Source organism: Adiantum capillus-veneris, chromosome 11 (genome assembly GCF_014529385.1).
Source record: "Adiantum capillus-veneris isolate H3 chromosome 11, ASM1452938v2, whole genome shotgun sequence".
NCBI classification, from domain to species: domain Eukaryota; kingdom Viridiplantae; phylum Streptophyta; class Polypodiopsida; order Polypodiales; family Pteridaceae; genus Adiantum; species Adiantum capillus-veneris.
The window spans coordinates 158,747,704-158,768,337 of NC_140941.1; positions in this window are offsets into that span (position 1 = coordinate 158,747,704).

Genomic DNA, 20,634 nt, shown 5'->3' on the forward strand with positions numbered 1-20,634 from the left:
CTGACCTGTGAGACTGCAAACTGAATATATGTCCTCGTGTTGCATACATAAATGAGGCATCCAACAGCAGTTTGGTAAAGAGTGACATCTGCAAGATCACCAGCATCATGAATACTCAATTCAAACCTGTTTCCATGGGAGTGGCAATAGGTTTGCAATCCTCAAGTCCAAACTTACATAGCAATGTCTCTATGTAACTTTTCTGACACAAGGCAATACCACCATCGCAGTGCTTAAATTGTATACCCAAGCAACGATGCAACAGCCCTAAATCTTTCATCTTGAAAGTAGCATTCAAATCAGCCTTAAATTCAGCAATGTGTCTTTCATTTGGTCCAGTGATCAACAAATCACCTACATAAAGAACCACAATGAGAAGTACATCACCCTCACGCTTTACATACAATGTGCTTTCTATTGGACTATTACAAAAGCCTTGTTTGACCAAATGAAGTGTCAGCTTTCTCATACCAAGCACGAGGAGATTGCTTCAACCCATACAAAGCCTTCTTACATTTGCACACTTTGTCCTATTGTCCTTTCTTGACAAAACCGCGAGGCTGCATTACATAAACTTCCTCAAATATGTCACCATTCAAGAAAGCAGTAACAATGTCTGATTGATGTGCATCCAACCAAAATGAGATGCCGATGCACATAGAAAACGCACAGTAGTCATACGACAAGTGAGAGAAAAATTCTCTTCATAATCTATGCCTTTTTGTTGTGCATAACCCTTTGCAACAAGTCGAGCCTTATGGTGATCGATCTTAGCATCCGATCATTTTAACTTTTAAATCCACTACGTACCAATGGCCTTTTTGCCAGGAGGCAAATCACATAAAGTCCATGTGTCATTTTCTATAAGTGCATCATATTCTGATTGCATGGGAGCCATCCAATTTTTTGAATTATGTGCTTCATCAAAAGACAGAGGTTCCTCAACATCATGTAAGCTAGACACAGCCAAAGCATACCAATCTGATGCATAAGATGCATGGCGAGAGCCTGAACGAGTACAACTAGACAAAGGTGCATCCAATTTACTATCATGCAATGTATGTACCAACCATTTTGGCATACCTCTAGCCTGCTCATTTTCAGCCCTTTCCTCATCAAGTACATCATGTACATCTGCATCAGTAATAGGCTGATCTGTAACATTTTTGGAAACCCCCATAGGCTATATATTTGCCTCATTGGAATTTACATTCGAACTTCCACCACTAAAAAGAGGCAACAAAGTGTCATAAATGTCCTGTGAGCTTACATTACTGTCTCTAGTACATGACAGAAAGGGCTGAACAAAATCTTCCACAAACACTACATCGCGTGAAACTAGAATGCTTTGTTTGCGGATGATACAATCTGTAACCTTTGCTTTCAGCACTATAACCAACAAAAATACATTTGGCATCCTTATCATCCAATTTTTTGCGCTGTGTTTGGCACCAAAGCATATGACAAACAGCCAAAAACACGCATGTGCTCCATAGAAGGCTTTCTATCATGCCATGCTTCATATGGAGTAATAGACTGCAAAGCTTTCGTAGGACACCTGTTAAGTACATAAGTGGCACACATGATGGCCTCAAGCCAAAAAGAATGCGGCAAAGCTTGACTTTTGACCATACATCGTGCCATTTCCGTAAGTGACCTGTCTTTCCTCTCAGCAACACCATTTTGTTGAGGTGTATAAGGCACTGTACATTGGTGTTTTATCCCACGACTAGCCAGAAATGCATTGAATTCATGAGAGATATACTCCCCCCCTCAATCGGAACAGAGGGTGTCCATAGTACATTTCAAGACATTTTCAGCCATAGACAGAAATTGTTTGAAGCACATTAAAACTTCAGACTTTTCTTTAAGCGGAAATACCCATGCATGCCTGGAGTAATCATTAATGAAAGTCATGAAGTAAATGTAATTGCCCAAGGACGGAGTTTGCATGGTCCCACAAACATCACTATGCACAAGTTGTATCTGCATGTGGCCCTAATTGAACCATCCTTTGGAAACTTCGAACGCTTCATCTTACCCACAATACAGCCTTCACAAACATGTTTGACAGGTGCTTCAAGAGGCGGCAAAGAAGCAACCATATCAAATTTCTGTAAACGTAGCAAACTGGCAAGATTCAGATGACCAAAACGTGCATGCCAAAGTTTTGCATCTAAAATAGCCCTTGCATCTGCAACTGCATTTGCAAAATTTTGTCCCCACTTGTCATACAAAGTGAGGTTATACAGCACACGACACAAAAGACCAGATGCAACAATTTCATCACCAAAACTGAGATCGTGAACTGTACATCTGTCATCCACAAATTTGACTACAAGTCCAAGTCTAGCAAGTGCAAATACAGACAAAAGATTCTTCTTGATCCCAGGTACATAAAGTGCATCAACAAGTGTGAAAGAACTGCCATTTGCAACAGTAAGCACAATCTTTCCAACTCCCTGAACCGGATAAGAGGCATTGTTGGCACAAGTGACTGAATGCCCATGAGGGACAGACTCGAGAGAGGTGAACAATTCACGATGTGAGGTAATGTGCTTTGTAGGACCATTGTCGAAATACCACACATGCGAATCTGTAGCAACTGGCATGCATGCATCATGGACAACAGGATTGTAAGTGCACTCTGCACCAAAAGCCCATTCTGCATCAACATCATCATCACAGTCTCCTTTCACAGAAGACTCAACAATGGCTGCATTTGTAGTGGAACCAGCATTTGCAGTGGAACCACCCTCTTTCTTCTTAGCCTCTTTGGCCTTCAACTTAGGACACTGCTTGATCAAGTGATCACTCATTAGCTTTACAATAATGGCAACGCATATTTTTTTTGCCCTTATCACCAAAATTTCCAGACGAATTTCTGCCAGCAGAAGCATTAGGAACATGTGATTTTTCACTCACAGAAGAACCGTAAGAAGTGGCTCGTCAGGTCCACTGTTTTGGCCTCTGCCTCAGCTTTCCTGCGCTGTCTGATAAAGTTGGCCACCTCAGGCAAGTTTTTTCTTATATCCTCTAGCTCTACAGTCAGCTTCTGAATTCTATCACAAATTTTCACATGAGTTTATTCTCTCTCTCTCTTGGTCAGACTGATTGTCAGAGCTTGAAGAACTGGTATCTTCATACTACCATTCTTCTTTTGCAGTGCTTCCACTCTTTCCATCCACTCCCCGTTCATCAACTAGTCCATGTACCACAGCCAGCATGGTCTCAGTTATGGCCGGTACTCACTGATTTTTATCAGTCGATTGGGCTGGTATCCGCTGAATGACTCTAGCTTCGGAACTTTTTGGCTGCTCTGGTAACTTCTTGGCTAAATCCTCCATGATTTTAGCCACTAGTTCCCTCTGCTCTTGCCACTCATCTACCACCTTTTCTTTACCTTTGGCCTTCCAAACTTCTCTTTGTTGAGCCCACTTGCTGCTGTTAGGATTGACTGGTGCTTCTGAAGTGTCTGGGATTTCTTCAATGACTACCCCCTTGCTCCTAGTAACTACCTTGACTGGGACTCGCTTTGGTGCCTTAGCCTCAGTAGTAGTCGTTGCAGGTGCATCCGGGCATTGGGCTACAAAATGGCCATACTTTCCACAAGTATGGCAATTCATGCTCCTGTTCTGGAAGTTGCCTCTTCCTCTGCCTCTGCCTCTGCCCATTCCTGGTTGGAATCAGCCACGTCCCTGACCAGTACCACTGGTACCTGGTCTCTCCTCTTGAGCTACTTTGACTGGTTCTACCTTCACTGGTTCAGTGTAGGCAACCACTGACAGATCTTTTCCTTTCTTAAAGTGATGAATTTTGATGCCACAATTATTCCATAGGTCACCAAAACCCTTGCAGTAGGTACATTGTGGACATTCAGTGGAGATATGGTCCTTGGATTTGCATCTTGAACACCAAGTCTCCATCTTTCGAACTAGTTGTCTCGTGTGGCTAATTTCGGCAATCTGCCTAGCCATTTCTTCAATTTTCTTGGTCCAGGATCCCTTCTTTGATTTCTCCTTTGCTCGTCCATTAGAGCTACTCTCGGAGCTACTGGACATCTCACTGGAATCAGAACTTTCAGTAGCAGAGCTACTGCTACTGGTTACTGGTCCTTCGCTTCTTGTGGCTCTTTTCCTTCTTAGCCTTCTCTTCCAGCTTCAATGCCCTTTGGACCAGATCATTGAATTTCTTGGTAGGGGTTGGTACCTCTTGTTCCCTAAGCTTTTTGCTTCTGAACCCATTCAGGAACCATGCCCTCAACCTCTTCTCAGATGGCGGTTCCTGTAACTACCTAGTTAGCTCCTTGATCTTTTCCACATAACTGCGGACTGACAAATTTCTCTGTTTGATCTTATCTAATTCACAGAGAATATCTTCGTCCCCTCTATTGTCGAAATATTCCAACTTGAAGGCTTTGAGCAATTTGTTATATGATCTGAGCTGGCAGGCAGGGTAATGGTAATACCATTTCCTCGCTGCCTCCTTCAAGGTTTGTGGAAAATATTCCCCCCAATCATTTTCATCAATATTTTTCTATTCAGCATACAGCTCGAAAGCTTGTATGTGAACGTCTAGATCATCCTTCTTCCCTCCCTTGAATATTGGAAAAGAAATCTTCAGGGAAGCTGTGTAATCATTCCGATTACTACTGATCCTGCCACTTCGCTTCTTGGATTTAGAATGACGCTTGGGAGTCTTCTTGCAATTGTTAGTGTCAGCATCCCAATCAATCTCTGTCTCTGTCTCAGTGTTAGTGTCTTCTCTGGTTTGTGTGCTAGAAGTACGGTGACTTCCTTTACCTCCCTTGGTATCCTCATCTCTCTGCCGGGACCGAGAACTCTTGGAACTCTTTGCCTTCCATGCTTCCCATTCTGCCCGTCGGCGTCAAGAATGACTGGAGTGCTATGAGTCCTGCGCCTCATCAGCTTGACTATGCTCCTCCTGAGCCTCAGTGTCAGTCATCTTCTCTTGCTTGGGGTCAGACTCTCTTCCTGACTCCTCAGGAATGGGGTCAACACGAATGGTGGATTTCCGGCCACGACTGGATTTTGGTGCCATTGTTGAAAACTTCGAACTGGGAGAAGAGTCTTTCAGTCAACGAGCTTCAGCTAGTGCCACCGTGATTGCCAAAATGGAATTGGAGCTAATCTCTTGAGACAGCTAATTCTAGTGTTGGAAGATTTCAGCTACTAGTGTAGGAAGATTTCAGACAGTTGACTGGACAGGAATCAGAAACTAGACTAGAATTTGGATACTGAAAGAAGAATCAGACTTATGTACTGGAAATAAGGTTCAGATTCAGAAGACTGGACGAGAAGTAAGTATAACTGGAATATATGCCATGATTGGAATTACAGATCAAGATTACAGCGAATATGATTTACAGAGAGAAAGTACAGCCGACAATACTGTCAATGATTCTCAAGTACAAGTACAGCCAAGGCGCTATCCCAAATGATAACAATTGCCAACCGGATTACAATGTAATGGGCCCTATTTATACACTTCGGGTTTACTGTAGTAATTACCATAGTAACTACTAAGTAATTCGCTGCCCATCTCTTAAGAAGACGTTCCCACGCAGTGAACTATCCAGCCATCTACAATCATGATAAGCCTTTTCCTCAACCGATTCGTGTGGGGACATGCAAGTTAGCAAATATTTATTGTAGCTTACATGCACACAAATACCTCCTATCTTCTATACATTGTTTAGAAAACTCTGTTGTCACCTTGACAATCAAAGAAATGCCACCATTAAAAACAGAGAAGGAAAATCTCACATCCATGCTAGCTCTTTAAAATGCTAAGATTCAAATGATACCTAGATTATATAGGAAACTCGCAACATATTTATTTTAGCTCTCCATTTTGTTGCGATAAACAAATCTTTTTACGAAAACATATATATCATGATTATTCACCATCAGTTGAGGAGATGTGTAAATATCAATATAAAATCAAATCATTTTTTGCCTAGGTATGAAAGCATTGACTGAGATTGTACATCGGTATCATCTTTTCATCCAAACATAGTCTCCAAGTTGCCAATATTGTTGGCCGTAGAAGTCCTATCAAAATTCCTAGGTGTTGTCTACCACTCAAGATCCTCAAGATGCACCTCCTTTGTAGACCCTACGTGATGCAAAGTACTTGGTACACTTTGTCCATTGGCCTTGACCTATTCCCCCTAAATGAAAGAAAAGGTGACATACTCTTAGCATGGCACACTTAAATGTACTAAAGAACGCCATGATTTCTTCTTCCAAGGGGTAAAAATTTAGCAAACCTCAACACAAGGAATTAGGAGGCATGAAGAGACTTTTGACTTAAAACTACATGGGTGTCAAACCATGTCTTTACTTATTTGGTTTTCATAGCAATACCGTTTGCACTTGCAATGATAACTACATTTTCCACGTCAAGAAAAAGTCCATGATTCACAACACCTTTAAGTTACCAAATGACCTTGGTTGTTACTTGAGCATCCTTTAAGGGTGACTATCCAAACACATCCAGACCTATGAGACGCAAAGAGGTTAGCTCATTATTTAAACGTGAAGGCTTCAAAGATCAAACCTTCAAGCAAAAATCAAGAATGTATTTTGATATGCTAGTAACATAGGGCTTTTACCCATCTATCCTTAATGTACCATGTAAGATTACAAATGTTAAGAGTGACATTCTAAAAATGAATGAAAAAAGGTGACTGAAGAACAACTTCTCACCTCATAGCTAGCACCCTCTAATAGATTCTTTAGTCTCTCAACATGGCCAACTAAGTGTGCCCTAGATCATCTATGAGCTAAAATCACAAGGGTAGGTTTTCACTATCAAGATGCCACATTATAAATAAATATACATTATGATATTATCGTTTTCCCATCCCTAATTATGATGAACTTTGCTGATGTTGCTTCAGCTATTTGTTTAGCGGCGGAAATCCTTTAATCAAAATAAAAACTATTGAAATGGATGTAAATATGATCAGTTGATGTCATGCATGATGCCAGATGAGATGCCTACACTAGCTCGATATAATAGGCCTCTTTGTATACACTTTTGCCTAATTAATCAATCAATCAAGTTTGTGTTTAGACTCTACTCCATATCATTTGTGTACTCAAGTGCTATTTACTATTCCCCCACTATGAATGTCTCTCTAATTGTGCGCGTTTATCGCACATGTCAAAGCAAGGGACTTGCCATACACTGTGTGTGAGCCACAAATGGTTGCAAGCACACAACCAGACTAGCAAGCTCAAGAGAGCAAGGATGTGTCACTCACCGCCCTATGCTTGCCTTCGTGGAGGATTCCTCGTCGCGAAGAAGAGGGAGCTACCGCCGTGCCGCGCTCAACCCGCCTTGTCGCCGTCGTGCCGTCAGAATGCTCAATCACACTCTCTCTCTCTCTCTCTCTCTCTCTCTCTCTCTCTCTCTCTCTCTCTCACGCATACACACACACACACACACACAAGGAGATGAAGATGGAGATGGAGCAAGAGCACTCTTCAATTGCAAAAATGAGAGAATGAGTGATTTTTAAGTTTAGGTGACTTTTATATGAGCTCGCCCATTCACATTTGGGCGCCCATGCCTAGCCAACTAACCCTTGAATGTTCTAGTTAGAGTGCGCCACTCATCGGCAATCACTCTTAACCTTTTCCTATTGGATCGACAAGCCCGGCCCATGACTACTAGAAGTGGACGCCGATGGTTAACATGCCCCCGTTCTTGATGTAGATTCCGCCCTCTGAATATAACAGTGCTGCATCGGGATCCACGATAGGAGTACTTGTGTCAGAAGAAATAAAACATTGTGAAAGCTCAAAGGCAGCATGTGCAGGCGTGCAATAAGTGAGATGTATACATGATATTCTAGGAAATGCAAAAAAAAAAATCATGAATTGTAACATTGCCAACTAGAACAAGCGTAGTACAGGAATAAAATGCAATTGAGTTAAGGTCTATTAGGTCTCCCCAATCTCAGAAAAATAAAAATTCTCCTAAATCATATTAAGTGCATAAGTGAAGGGTGAGTTTAGGAAATGAAAAGATAGATGAAAGTGGAAAGTCAAAAGACGCATGAAGATAGAAAGTAAAAAGACCTTCGGTGTCCATATAAATAGGTGTTTCTCTTCTCCTTTATTTTCCCTTTAACGTTTTCTTCTCTTCAAAGTGTCCTCTCTCTCTCTCTCTCTCTCTCTCTCTCTCTCTCTCTCTCTCTCAATGTTGCATACGTCTTTTATAGCTAACACTATTGCAGATCTACGTGCTTTGTCGTTGCTCGTGGCTACGGGCTGTAGACTAGCGCAAAATGAATGCTACTTTCAAGATGAAATACTTGGGGCGTTCTCATCATTACTTGGACTTATAGTTTCAGTATTGTGATGGAGCTATTGTTTTGTGTCAAGCAAGATACATATAGAGATATTACTACGTAAGTTTGGACTTGAGGACTGCAAACTTATTGCTACTCCAATGAAAACTACAAGCTACAACTAATTAACTGAAATTACATTATGTCAAGGTTTTTAAAGGGATTTACAATATTGGGCTAAAAAATGGACTGCTCTATTTGGCTAAAAATGGACCATTGTGTTAGCTTGCTGCTAGCATTCCCCCCTCTCCCACTATGGGTCATTCACGACACAACATCATATTGTAAGGTAGTGCTTTGGCTTGGGGGATGCGTGTTATTTCTTGAGGGCTTCATAGTAATTTATCTTGAGCTTTTTGTCACTTTCTATAAGGAACTACATGTCTATTGGCATCTTGAGCTCCATGGTTGAGGATCCAACAAATCTTACTCGTAGATTTTTGATGATGATGCCAAAGATATTTGTTTGGAATATAAAGAAGCCGATGTAGAAAGCTTCTTCAAAGGTCTACATATAATAAGATGAAAAAAATAACACCCTTGTATAGATCTTGTAGAGAATTTCATCTATTGGATGATTTGAGAGGTCATAGCAAGGCCCTTGGTTTCCTTTTAGGAACGACATCCATGGTGCATCTATTTGCTCAACTTGATTTAATGTCTACATTCTTGTAAGAATCATCATGGCTATCTGGATGAACATTATGCATGCCAAGTCTGGGATTCTCTTGAAGACTTTGATTTCATCGTCAATGTCTACAATGGGTAGTCTTCAATCGCCTTCCCTTTAGATGGAGAAAGTCTAGGATAGTCTAGCCAAGTAGGATGTTTATTAGGTGATGGCTACCCCAAATCCTCACTCGAAGCACTATGCAGATGGTGGGATCCTTTTTTATCTCTTGTGGAGCTTGTGTGTATAGTATTATATACCTAGGATGCCTTTTTAACTAATACCTTCTCCAGGCCTAATTTGGCTCTATATTATCTACTGCTTGGTCCTTGAAAAATCTTTCTTTAACTTTGAGGACTACATACTTTACCAAAGTGGATAAGGAAGTGATTGTTGATGCTATGTGATTTCCTAGGAGGTAAGCTGAGAAACATTCTCTAAGTGTGGGACAGGCTCCTACTAGGCCATTGCTCCTTTCCAAATGTCCTCTATCTCTTTTTCAACATTTACCTTTAAAGATTTATCGGCCTCTCCAGTAAAATTGTCTACTCGCCATGTATCTTCCTCCAGCTCTACTGGTGCTATCTCAGGGAGAAAGGTGGTCCCTTCAATCTCCTCCATGCATTGCAAGAATTGCAAGGCTTCAAATTCCTTAGTGATTGGCCCAATGGTGTCTTCTTCTTGACTATTTGTTTTCCCTTTAACTGCAGTTGAACCGTCGGTAGGTCTTCTTGAAGCTTGGAAACCTGTTTTTAATATTATTCTTCCTTGGGCATAAAACTGAGTGACAATTCTCTTCTTTACATTTGCTCAAGCTTTAATTCTATCTCTAGATCTTTGCTTTAATTCTCCATAGCTCGGTAAGCTCGGTCAAACCTTGAAGAGTGAGGACAGTTAGATTTGTCTAAGAGCTCTTTTTGTTCCTTTAGTCTTGCTTCTTCTTGAGTCACCTGGATGTTGGCAGCATCCAACTGCCAACAGTTGGATTTGTCCTTAGCTTGTCTAAGAGATCTTTTTGGTCCTTTAGTCTTGCTTCGTCTTGAGTCACCTGGATGTTGGCAGCATCCAACTGCCAGCATCCACCTGCATTTGTAGCCATAGAGCATGTGCATTAGTGTCTAGGACTATTTTGTTTAACTCTTGGATCTTTTTATTTTGGTCCTCACGTGCTGATGCTAGCTTCTCTACAAGTATGGTCATATCCGTGAGCTCAGTCACCCTTCCGAGTAGGCTTGCTTCACGCTCTGCACTCCCTTCCTGCGACCTTCTCTCTTAGTTGGCATTGTTTGGAACTTTGATCCTTTGGTAGGCAACCCTGTTGTGCTCAAGATCAACTTGATGGCAGCCGGCTACCTTCCTTTTCCTCCTTGTTTCCGGTTGGTTGGCCGCACTAGCTCAATGTGCTAGATCTATCTAGAAAGGCCTAGCAAACCTTCTTGTAAATCTCTTTTGGGATTTTTATAACAACAATTTGTTATGTTGACTCTAAAGGAGGTTGAACAAACAAACTACTAGGGGTACTTGATCCAAGAAATGATCATGGGTATGAGACCTGAAATAGAATAAAACTTGGGACCAATCGAGAGAGCATTTGGAAGTATGGCCAACCAATAGGGTAGTATTGCGCCTGAGGCAGCCACCTCAACGATGAGAATTGGGGGAAACCATTGCTAATCAAAGAAGAACGGGTGACACCAGGATAAAAAGAGATCACACGAGTCACACCTACCAAGAAATTGGTGTGAAGGCTGAGTTGGAGAGACACCGGCCAACAGAGCGTGTGTTCATAGTGAACAAGGCACATATACACATATGAAAAAAGGGCATTCAATCATGGATCAACCTCTCGTAGAGACAAACAATCGTAAAGAGATGCAAATATTATCTAAAAAATGAAAAAGTTCTAAATTGATGACTCGGCCGAACCATTCTATAAAACCAACATTTATGGCAACAAAGATGACTAGAGAAGAGACCAAGGGATAAAACCAAGTACAACACAATGCATCAACACATAAGGATCAACCCAACCTAAATTCCCAATCCCAAGAAGAAGAATGTGGACAACATTTGTAGCATGTAAAGATAAAATTCAAGCAGTTTTGAACTATCCAATGCTGGCAGGCCCTACATCCCATGTACATCCATCAAAAACATATATGCTATAGACTATGAGGGCTACACACATTGTTGAACAATGTTCTAGACTTAGTATATTAGATGCTCAGCAAAATAGTCAAAATGTTGATCACTCCTATTATAATATTCCATGATTTCAAAGCTGTTGGACAAATATTCATAGAAGGAAGCAAGGGACTCTGCTAGGTTCTGAAGAACACTCCCTCAAAGAACATATTAACGGGTTTATACACCAAGCTCATGTTCATACATTCCACTACATACAGACCTTTGAAGAATGTGTCATGACATGCTTCATCGAGATGTAATCTTCAATCTTCAGCCCTCTTATCAAGGATCGTCCTGCTAGACACATGGCATATCAAAATGTTGACATGTATAATCCCTATAATATATTGCCCACATAGCTGAAGGTGGAGCCAAAGCTGCCAAATACAACCAATCAATTCCAAAACTTGACCAATCCAAGTACTACAAATGAACAATGTCAAGAATGACAATCATTTAGGATGGGGGAGATTTTGCAGATGCCATGACAAAAACCCCTTTGAGCCAAAATTTCTCTTGTAGTTACTATATTATGTAAAGATATTGAGCGCTCTTTGACCAAGTTCTAAGTTCTAAATCCTTCACTCATTTTTGTAATTGTACAATACCACGAGAACTAGATTTTGGTGCCATATTTTAGAATCCTTAGGTATAAAGTTACTTTTAATGAGATTAGAGAAGACTTTTGGGTAAGTGTGTACGAGAGAAGCTACAAACACACATAGCTATTTTGTAAACACGACAACTTTTTATTTGGGAATCCAAATCAATTTTTGACAAGTGAATTTTGTTTCTTTCCTCTTGCTTTGTCTAATGAATGTAGTCATTCTTAGTCCAATCAAATTTTGTGTCTATGCTATGTGATCTTAAATTTTCTATTTGATGGTATTTTCAAGAGACCAATTTCTTGATACAAGACTATCCTCAGGCCTTAGGAGATGCTATTTGACCACTTCTGATCGTGTTTAGATGACCTTTTTAGAATAATGAGTTGCGATTCATGTACCTTTAGCATATGAGAATTAATGGTCCGAATAGATTCTATTAGTCCTTGCTTATAGTCTCCTAGAGTTTTGAAGTGTTTTGACATGTCTAGCTAAGAAACCATTAAGCACTTGGTAGAAGCGAGGATTGAGAGTTTACTTGTTGATAGGCTAAGTTAATTTCAAGAGCTAAAACACCCGAGCTAGGAGTAACAAGCTTCAAAACAATCATGTTTAAGAGATTTATATCTCCCTTAGAAATATGTATGTGAAGTGAAAAATGAATTCAAATGAGCCAATAGGTCCTTCCAGCTTTGGAAAAATCAAAATTTCCTTTATTACTTGAGGAGATTCTAAGGCCGCTACGAATTTGAAGTTGTAAATCCAACCAATAGATGTTGAATGGAAATTGTGGGGCATTGGCATCGGGCAAAAACTGTGGATAGTGATCATGTGTTCAAGCTCCATCGAGAGTTGTACATACACAACAAAGTTGTATTACACTGGGACACTAACAAAGGCTATGGTTGATAATGAGGCTAGCCACTATGGTCAAGGAGGATTGTAGTACAAGGTGGTTGCTAATAATGTGCACAAAGGGTTGGTCGGAAGACAAGCACAAGCCCTTCTTCAAAGTAGAGAAAAAAGTGATTGATAAAAATGGTAGTTAAGGAAGCCTTGAATCATTGGGATTTTTGGCTTGAAGGATGAGGCATGTGGTTGCGTCAAAGAATTTTCATATCTAGTAGTGTGTAAAGTGATGTCTCTAGTCACTTTTGAATTTCATTTGTGTGCATAGCTCTTCAAAATTTCCTTTATTACTTGAGTCTGCGCTTAACAAGATAGAGAATCTTCAAACAAATTAGCAATTAGGATGTGAGCAACAAGGCTTTTTCATGATAGAGGCTATGGGTATCGTTGTGTAGGTTGTGAGCAAAGACTATGGGAAACTTTGAAGCATTTTATTTTATTTAAAGCCTTTAAGCATACCATCTTATTTGTGAAGCAATATTTCTATTATGCACAATGTAGTGAATATGTAAATGTAAACAAATCCATTTTGAATCAAAATATATGTATGCTCAACCACTTGCTACTCTATATTCTTTGACCATACCAAATAAAACTTTTAATTGTGAAGCAATATTTCTATTATGCACAATGTAACGAATATGTAAACAAATCCGGTTTGAATCAAAATATATGTATGCTCAACCATTTGTTACTCTAAATTCTTTGACCAACCAAATAAATTTTTTGCATTTTTTGACCATACCAAATGTAGGTCATAGGTTTTTATGATACACATAAGTTACTATCCAATAACTCATGCCAGATTGTTTGACCATACAATTTAAATGTTCTAAATTATTTGCCCACATCATCTCCATTTTGTGGACTCCTATGACAAGTATAGGCTACTATCTAATCAATCATGCCAAATATAAGAACACACACATAAACTTAGATTGGAAAACATCACCAAAGTGAATAAAACTTTTGACAAGTACAAAATCACAAGTTAGTTGACATAGCAAATAAAATTATTGAGATACCACAATATAGTATGTCAAGTTTTAGCACCAACCATAATGTCTAGCATTGGAAGTAATCCCAAATCAAACCATAATGATAAATACAAAGTCTTAGTTCTTAAAAACTATCATCACTTGTTTTATCATCATTGACTTGCAATGTCATCAACAAATATTGATTCCCGTCTTCTTCTTTGTACCAAAGGCTTGTTAAAATGAGCACCCCTACTACTCATAAACCATGCCACATATTCAACATAACACAATGAAGACCTATTTATAAGGTTGTATCTTAGCTATGTAACAAAGCACTAAAGAAAACATGGAGAGGAGTTGAAATAGCACTTACCAATCTGTGGGAGCCTAAAAGTCAAAAGTCCCAATTTCCTCATCCTCCATTGCTGAATATGAAGAGGAAGCTTCCACCTCAACAAAGTAAGAGGCTATCAACGGACAAAGATGCATATCAACAATAGAATGATCTTGCTCAATTGCAAGACACCACCTCCCTGTATGTAGACAAGCCCTCAAAATTGGCCATGCCCTTGCTCCAAGATCTAGTACTCTACTATTTGTAGCAATAAGGAATTGAACAACATGAGCATAAATCAACGACTCTTTTCAATTCCCCCTCTCCACAACTCCCACTGGATCCTACCTATTTGGAGCATTGTGATGAAGAAAATGTTTGAGGATGTAAGAGTCCAAATAAAGCTGAAGCTCTTTCCCTATGGCATTGCCATCTTCAAGATGGAGCATTGGTTTACAGCTGCCTTGAAGATTGGCGTCGAGGTTAAGTAGCATCCTTGTTTTCCCTAAATACAGTTCATGCTTTAGCAATGGCAATGGAAACATATCATGGCCAAAATTCTTTACTTACTCTTTTGGTTTGATGATTTGAATGGTTTGATGATTTGAATGGTTTGATGATTTGAAGGGCCACTAAAGCAAAGGTCTTCAATTCCCACTTCATCTACATTTTAGCTAAACCTTTGAGCATCTCTTCAATCCTTTTTTCCATCTCTTGCTTGGAGTTTACAAGTGTACCCTAAAATTCAGGCTTTAAAGGTGGCTCCATTCCAAAAGTATTGGGCAAATTATGTGCTACTTCTAGTTGTGTAGCTTGTAGCTCTAATGGTTAAGGAGTTGATCGATAATAATTGTTGTGGTAGTGTTTCTAGGGAATACCTATTCTTTTCTTCTCTTTAGATCTCAAGGATTCACCTTTTGTTGGCAGCTTTAGGGCCTCTGCTACTATGTCCTTTGTGATGCTGACCTCTATAACTTGGCCAATGGAGTCAGTAATCCATACTGTGCCATCCTCTTGGATTGAGTTGAGTAGCTCATATGCTCTTTGTAGGTCCACGCCACAAGGTTCCATTTGATAGAATGGTAGTAGGCCCCACTTTGTGTGTGATTCTCTAACTTTTTGAGTCTAAGCTATGTCATAAATTTCTTTTGGAAGTAGTTGTAGTTCCATTGTGTGGTTGTTTGCACTTCTTAATATGCCATGAAATATGACCACATTGTGCTTTTCCAAGTGTGCTTCTTCATCATATGTCTTTTTGGCTACCCTTATGGATTTTTCTTTCGGTTGATAGGGCAAAAGTTCCTGTAGTTTTTCCTTCATGGTCTTTTTCTTTGCCGTGGTTGACAAGCTTTGCATTGACCTTGGAGCGAACACACAAGATCTAGCAAATTAGGTACATTTCAGAGTGGAAATATTTGTGCAGCTTCATACCTGAAATTGCCAATTTTTGTTATGATGCTTAAAGAATATAACCAAAGCCATGGAAACATGATGCAACCAAAAAAATGATGTAAACATGATGCGACTCAAAAAATGTCAATTTGGACAAAAAAATTATAAGCATGATAATAAGTGTGCTTATTATCTAGGACTAGATTATCTACTTTAGCTATTGTCGACATAGTAACTAGATCCTTTGATCATCTACTAGGAATCATCTCAAATGAGAACATATATACATCTGGCAAATCATCAACACCCTTGGGAAGTTCCCCCGAGGTGATCCTCGATAAGTGGCTTGCTCCCTAATGTGTGGTGCCCTTTTCAAAAACCCTCATAGAGTCAAACTCCAGTAAGATGATGAACCATCTTACAATTATTCTCGTATTACATGGTTTGTTGACAAGATAAAGTAGTGCTTGGTGGTCTACAAAGGAGACAAACTTATTTGTCAATAAATAATGCCTAAATTTCTTGACAGCATAAACCATTCCAGGTCCTTCTCTTTTTGTCATGGTGCTATTATTTTTTGACGTCTTCAATTGCATACTAGCATATGAGATGGGAAAATCCATGGTTTCCTCTCTTGGTTTTGCTAATATGCTACCAATAGTAAAATTTGAAGCATCAACATGCACATGAAAATTTTATTTCAATATGGAGTCTTCAAGATAGGTGATGAAGACAAAGCTTGCTTGAGCTTTTGAAATGAGTCTTCGCACTTGCGAGTCCATACAAATTGAGTGATGAGGCCATAAATGGGTTTAGCAATTACAACATACATGTAGATAAATCTTTGATAATATCCCATAATGTCCGATGAATGATTGAACTTCCCTAATATTAATCGGTTTAGGCATTTTAGGCATCACTTCCACCTTTTCCATATCTGTAGGATTTCAATTTTTGAAAACAATAGGTCCAAGAATTTTGCCTTGTCTAACCACGAATACACATTTCTCAGGATTTAAATATGTCACACTCTTGTCCTCCCAACAGTAGACTCTTAGTCTCGAGTTATCAGTCGGTATAAACTTAGAGGTTTGACATCAACCTGATAGTGATGGTCCCTCTTTGGTGGTCATGTCTGGAATCAAGGTATCAACTTCTAGTCCCCATTTGTCCACGGTGCCTGGATTTATGAGCTTTAAGTATTTCACTCCATTTTGGTCCATGTAGAATGTTTTCTGCTTGTTGGCTCTAATTCCCTTTTTGAATTCAATAGTATGGTCGTCAACTCTAACCACATACTCCTCATTAGGATTTAGATAAATCTGAGTCCCATGCTTGTTGGTCTTAATATATGCTTGAACCTAAGCGAGTTTTGAATACCCAAATGATTGGAAAAGGAAGAAATATATGAAATAGAGTCTAAGTAAGTGTTTGCTTTAACTATGGTCTCTAGCACTCTCCTCTGTTGACACTTCCCTCTTGGTTTCTCTATTTAAACCCTGATTTGCTAGTACACGACGTGATCTAAGGTACATAAAGACCAATAATGCCCAATAAACTTGAATGCTTGGCCTTTAAAATCAATATCAACCTATTTCAATTGTCGCTTTTCCAAACTAGCTCTCAACTCAAGCTTGATCTCGATCAATCTTGTAAAGTCAACAATATACAAGTCAATCTATTAGTTGCAAGTATGTACAATGACTTCTGGAGAAAATTTTCATTATCAAATTTACAAAAGTAGCCAAAGGACCAATCTGCAACCTTCAATTCCTAAAAAATTAGTTTTAAGTAGCAAACAATGTCCCAACAACTCCAAACTTTTCAAGCTATTTGTATTACAGATCTTCTACCCTTGGCAATTAAAAAATATCAAAATTAAGCTATGTGGCTAGCAGGAGATAATAAGAACAATGATTATATGGTGGCTAAGAAAAGCATCACTTTTCACTCTTGTGGATTTCCACTGGTTAAGGGTGTGTTCATTAAGCTTTGATTTAATTTTTACATATCCATGTCAAAGCTTTTCCAAATCACTTGAATTTTGACACATGCACTCTGTTACTACCCTAGGTCAAAGGTCAAATCACCTCTAAATTTATTTCAAAAAGTTGAATTTTCAGGGCAACAAATAATAAGTGTGCTTATAATCTCTTAGCTTAAACTGAAGGAATTTTTTCACTTTTTTGACTTGCATTGGATGTTCACACTAAAAACAAGCTACTTGGTAAGTTTCATGGAGTTTGCTTTTGTTTTTAAGTTTCAAAGTCCAATATAGTACCTGTTATTGGTCTTCAGTGAAATCTACGCCTAAGTGATACTTCACAGCTCGAATTGACTTCAAACCTAAATGAGAGGCTCAGTATACTATGTTCTAGCCTATGGTATTGCCAAATGATAAAAATTTTGCATTTTTAGGTCAGAAGATAATAAGTAAACGCGCTTATTGTCTCGGTACTTAGATTTGAAAGTTTTTCAACTTTTTGCAACTTACACAGCTAGTAAAAGGTATTTTAACATTTATCAAGAGACTTCGTCCAATTTGGAACAATTTTGGGTATATTTACCTTCCCAGACTTGTTGATCAAAGGTGAAAGTAGATTCAGCTTGAATTTCTCACACGAGTGAACTCAAAACTCCCATAGCCTTTACAAAAGTGTTTACACTTCACCTAAACAAGATGTTCTTGAGCTAAAAGCCCAATATCAAACCTCACCAAAAAAAAAAGTATTATTATCTACAGACCTGGAGTTGCACTTTTTTGGAATTTTGATACCATTCAGGTCTTGTACGGGAGATTGCAAGTACTTTTGACCATAAAAATTCAAATTTGCATGCATTTATCACATATTTATCACAAAAGAGATAATAATCTCTTTTTTTTCCAAACTTTAAAACTTTTCTCAAACATTGGTTTTGACTTATCAATGAGTTTTCATAAATTTTCCAATACCTATCCTTGATCAAAAATGTTGTTTTGTGTTCTTTTGAGCTTACCTTAGAATCCAGATTGTGAAAACTTTGAAATTTCCAAGTCACATGGTGAGATAAAGCGAAAATCCACCTTGGTTTCTACTTAACCTACTTCCGTCAAATCAATAAGAAGGTAGCAAAAAGTATTCACAAACACTAGTTTTTATTGGTTTTTCTTATGAAATGACTGTCGACTTTTGGACTCTGACATAACCTAATTTTTCAACCAATCAAAAACAACCTAACCTATGTCTGAAAGATCCTCGGCAAGTACGACTGCTCCTAAGACACCTCTACCCAATTAAAGTCGACACACCTCAATCATGCAGTCTCTAAAAAATGACATTTTATTCTAGGTGAACCTAAACTAAGTGTTGGACAATAATATCTGAGTGTTAAGGTTTTCTCTACTTTAGGTCACCTCGTTCCCGGCAATGGTGCCAAATGTAAGTTTTGGGGATGCTAAGCCTCACTCTATCTTATTGTAAAAATAGCGAGAACCACAAATATAAATATCGTACGATGGGACGGAGTTGACACGACTAGTGCATGGTAGTTAGAAGAGGTTTCCAGGCTCTTGGAAAACACACTCAATTCTTATATGCTCAATGCTACACTCAACTGTATGTCAAACAACAAAAACTAGTCGTAACATCTGCAAGAAAATCGTAACGATTCACCAAGCAAACGATGTCCAGATGTTACCAAACTTATAGGCCGTGTAGAAAAAGCCTAAACACACATTCCTAAGGTCTCAAATCCACATTTCAACCACTTTAGAAAACACTTATTATCTACATCGTTGTTTTGACCTGGTCCATTTTGGCTCTCAATGCACTCTATAGCTTAACAATGCTTCCCTAATACCTCTCTTGTGCATAAAATGCCATTTGACTACTTAAAAGTTGAGTTATAATCAAATCGAGAAGAGGATTAGCTACAAAAAAAAAACTTTAGAATCATCGCAAGAAACTTACAATGTCGTGTAGAGCTTTCACCTGTGAACACAATGGAACAAACGTCGCTCCAAACAGACAATCCGCGAGGGAGTTATGAGCAAAAGAAGATTGCAAGAGAGTACATAGAACTTAGAGACTGTACGTGCTTATTATCCAAAAACTTGTGTTTTTTACAGAGGTTTGCTTTTATATTTTAGCCAAGGTTTTAAAGTGTCAAAATAGACTCAATTCTGGGTACGAAGGGACTCGAGATAACATACGGGTGATTACAAGTTGGAAGCTCACATAAATAATGAAGAGAATTACAATATAGAGTTCAAAAATGGACTTTTGTGTGTAATGCATCCTCGTGAAAGAACAAGAAAACAAAGTGTGAAAATTCAAGAAAGCTTTATATGGATTGAAACAGTCTCCTTGTGCTTGGTATGAGAAAGCTCACACTCATTCGGTTAAGAAATTTTTTTGTAATAGTCCAACTAAATGCACTTTGTGTGTCAATCATGGGGGTGATTTATACCTCATCATCGTTTTGTATGTAGATGAGTTACCGATTACTCGTCTGAATAAGACAGACATTGCTGAATTGAAGGCCAAATTGAATGTTGATTTCAAGATGAAATACTTAGGGCTTTTTCATCCTTACTGTCATAAAATCTAATATCTACCTATTCCAAAAAGACTTTCTCATATTGAATTGATCATTTAATATTGGGGAGATGAATGGGAGCAAGAGGTAGAATATAGACATGTGCATATAATGGAGCTTAGAAGACCTTCGAGTTAGCTTCATTAAAGAACTCCAAAGGTTAGTATTAAAAGTCCTTAGACCTAGGACCTTAAGCAAGCTGGGACTGACCTTGAGGTGGGAACCCTACCCAAGCTTGAGGTGCTTGCTGACTAAGGTGCTTAAGGTGTTTATGGGAACCTTGCCCAAGCTTGAGGTGCTTGTCACGCTTAGATGACTAAGGTGCTTGAAGTGTTTAATTCAAACATGATCTTTTAAGAAGCATAAAAGACACATGTCAAGACCCTTCCCATTTTTCCCTCATGATGTGCTTGAATCCTATTATATAGGATTTAAAGGGATTCAATGAGAATTTAGATGCATTTAAATAAATAATTAAGCTCTTTCTCTCAAAGAGGACACGTGTCCAAATGCTATAATTAAATAATACAAAAGAGAGAGGGGTGGACCAAGCATGAAAGGGGGGCAGATTTGGACATCCTTATTCTCATTGACAC